Source organism: Enhydra lutris, unplaced genomic scaffold (genome assembly GCF_002288905.1).
Source record: "Enhydra lutris kenyoni isolate GAN:26980312 unplaced genomic scaffold, ASM228890v2 scaffoldscaffold35, whole genome shotgun sequence".
NCBI lineage: Eukaryota > Metazoa > Chordata > Mammalia > Carnivora > Mustelidae > Enhydra > Enhydra lutris.
In genome coordinates, this window is record NW_019154119.1 from 2,077,020 (window position 1) to 2,080,692 (window position 3,673).

Sequence of the window (3,673 nt, forward strand, 5' to 3'; positions counted from 1 at the left end):
TTAACCCTGCTCCTTTTAATGGAGGACTCTCCTTCACCAAAAATGTATGTGCTGCAGTGGACGCTAATTTCCGGCCCTGTGACTAAGTGAAATGACGGATTTCAAACCATGTGGGCGTGGAGATCTTCCAGTTGTTCCTTAAATCAATGGCTCCCAAACTTGGCCGCTCTTCAGAGTTGTCTGGGAAGCATTTTAAAAATACAGGTTTTTGGGCTCCACTCCAGAACTCCTGAAACTGACTCTCAGGGTGGGCGTGGTATCCAGAAATGGGTAGTTTAAAAAAACAAAAAACAAACAAACAAAAAAACACCAACCCAAACTCCTCAGGCGATGTTGATGACTAGCCAAGTTTGGGGATCTCAGTGTTAAACTGCACAATGAACCCTGGCTCTGGGCTCTGTTTAGGTCTCTAGGGACTTTCCAAAGTAGTTGGAGGACAAATGACAGGAAACACTTTTATAAAATGGGCGTGCAATATGTGAAATTTGCTTGCCCTCGAGGAAATACAAATGAAAAAATACCAACTTAGTTAAAGAAGGGGTAGACATTTTGCAGGGGTGGGATGATGAGGGGAGGTTAGGGAGGCCTTATACAGAGGTAACTCTCTGAGCTCCTGCCACAGTGGGTCATTGGCCGGGTATCCCCTAGCAGAGTTGACCAGTAGAGGTCAACTACAGAAGATCCCCATTCTTTGAGATTCCATGATTGCACCTAAGCAGGTAACAAGCCTGATGTTCTCTCGTCCCCTTAGCACATTGTTTTGTTCGTGGTTAATTTATTCGAGAAATGTTTGCCAACTGTTGGATGCTACGCTTCATGCCTTGTAGCTGTGCTCCTTCGGCAGGAGCGGTTGTCCCTCCCTCAGGTGGTGAGGGGTTCACTCTTTGGGGAGATGGCCAGAATATATTTCCAGGAATGGGAAGGGCTTCTGATGGACCTTAAGACTGAAAATGAAGTGGCAGTTTTGACATTCTGATGATAGGCACTCCTTCAGGGGCCTACAGAGAGTTGTGGGTATTATGGCCATGGCAGCAGGACATGGGCAAGGACCAGGACATAAGAAAGTTCTGGTCTCGGGCTGAAGCTTTAAACTTGAGTGTTGGCTTTGCTCTGGGATTAAATTGCTGAATATTTTACTGACCCTTTTCCTTGGGGTTCAGGGACACGGTGCCCCTATGAGCTCCAAAGCACATCTCTAGGAGAATGTTGACGTTAGAGCCCAATCCCAATGTGGTCTTTGATCCCGACTCTCATCTGAGGTCCTTCCTTTAGATTCTCACCATCTCCCCACGTCTCTCTCTCTGTGGGCCCCAGAAATGACCCCATAGAAGACTGGAGTTCCACATTCTGACAAATAGCAGAGCGCATGCAGAAGCTACAAGGGAAACAGGAAGCTTTCGTGCTCAATCCTGCTGTTGGGGTAGGATCCTCCCTACCCTCACCTAGGGAATGCTTGCCGCCTCCTGGATGCGTCCGATCTTGTTACATCTTGTCTGAATTCCTGGCGTAGTGTGTCAACTAAAATGTCGTAAAGCAAATCCTATTTTTCCATTTCCTCCTTCACCTTAAGATGTTGTATTTCCGTCCTGACCCTGTCTGCTAAATCCGTCATCATTAAACAGCTAACCCATCTAGGGCAGGTTTCCCTTTTGAAAAACGTCTTTTGCATCTGTGAGTAGAGAGGATTGAATGGAAGGGTGAATTGCTTTCTGTTTCTCTTACATTTTCTTTCAAAGGCGGGCTTTAAAACAATGGGTTGCAGTTTCATTCTTCTGCCTTTCTAATCCTCTCTAAAACTGGTTGGACCTTCCAAGCCTCTGTGCTCCTCTTTCTCTCCAGTGTGGTCTACCCTCACTTTGACTTGACAAGGCCCTGAACCGAGTCCCTGCCCCTGGGCCTCTCTGCCAGGGATGGACCCATGTGTGACATTTTCCTTGCTCTTCCTTCTGTGAGATGGGAAGGCAGCTGCCCTGTGTCAGGTCCGTATTTTTCAGCTCTCAGGCGCTCGTCTCTCCTCCCATCTGCAGTTGTCTACTTTTAATCTTTCTCAGACACCAATTTGATCATTCTCTTTGCAATAATCTCTTTATGCTTGGTGTGTCATGTTACATCCCTGTCCATTACAATGGCTGCTTCATTGATCTGTCCAAAGGACCTGAAATGTGATGTTTGCATTGACGAACTGCCATTAAAAAAGTGGAGTGTTGGGTTGGAAGAAACTTCTTGAAAAAACAAAACAAAACAAAACCCTCTGCAAAAAACACTTATTTCCTGCTAATGGGACACTCAGTCACTGTGGCCTCCTCCTTAGAGACCTGAATGTGCCATGGAAATGACCAGAGGTGGCCCTTACCCTCTTTCTGCTTGTCTCAGTGAAGCTCACAACCCAGCCCTCCTCATAGCTCACTGGGCACCCCCAGTCCTGCTGAATGCAGGCCCAGTGGCCTCTAACCAGAGCGCATGCCCAGGAATCACTAACCAGACTCTGTGCCAGGGGCCTCTAACCAGAGTGCATGCCCAGCAGCCACTAATTCATGAACAACAGGATCCTCCTTCCTCTCCCAACCTCTCCCGGGTGTCATCACCTCCTTAGCCTGAGGGCCTCAGTGGCTCCTCCCGGATGAAGGATGAAACGTGGAAGCTCGACCAAGATCCTGCTGGAAACCTTGCTACTGGCCGCCCATAAGACTGTGGACCGTGGCATCGCAGCCTCTCAGAGGTAGGAGAGCACTATCAGAGTAAGGCAGGGAGGGGGTCAGTACGGGCTGGGGGATGGCAAGTGCAGATGCAGAGACAGACGGGTTAATGGCAGCAAGATGGAGGCCCAGTACCACCACCCCAACCCCACCCTGGGCCGTGGGAAAAGAGCTGGCCTGGGTTTCTTAGCACACAAAGTCTCACTTCGTTTCCAGTGGACCCTGGGCTCCTCGGGTCCCACTGATCTCTGTGCCCACCTGGGACACCTAATCCCTGAGCCCACCTGGGACACAAGAGCTCACCTAGTTTCAGAGAGTCTTTGGCTTGGGGTCCAGGTCTGCAGGAAGAACTCCTTCTGCTGGGGGCCTGTGTCTCTGGCCTGGCTCCCAGAATCCCCACTTACTTCCTCGTCCACTCCGATCCCATCCTCCTCTCACCGCTCTCTTCATATCCTTCGGCCTCTGTTGGATCTTTGTGTTCTGCTCATTGAAGTCCTTTCTGTCCTGTCATGCGTTCTGACAGTACTCACCGCACCTCCACTAGGGACCAGCAGAACTTAGTTTTCAGGGAATTGTGCCTTCCCCTGGGCAGGGGTGGGTACCCATGCTATCTAGAGGGGGCCCTGGGCCTACCCCGGGAGCTGGTGGCCTTTCTCCCAGGTGCCTTGTGGAAATCCTGCGGACATTAGAGCGGGCTCATCAGGTGACATAGAGCCAAAGCCCGAAGATCGCTGCCCTGACGAAGCAAGCCAGCACCGGTGTGTGGAAACGTGTTAGGAGTGGGGAGGTGGCGTGGGTGGGGGACTGTCCTGAGAACAGTGGAGACTCCACAGGACTCCTTAACACGGTGAGGGGAGCAGGTCCGCGTGCTGGAGGGTGCGGTAACTTTTCCGTTGGTTCGCACCTGTGCTTGGCCGTGTGCATCTTTCTCTGATCCCTGATCTTTTCTCACTGCCGTATCTCCTCTCGTGTCCTGA

The 3,673-nt window shown here is 50.6% G+C and overlaps 1 pseudogene; it reads left to right on the forward strand.

Annotated features, from left to right (window-relative positions):
* The window catches only part of LOC111154056, a 9,448-nt pseudogene that overhangs the window by 5,026 nt on the left and 749 nt on the right, over nt 1-3,673 (forward strand).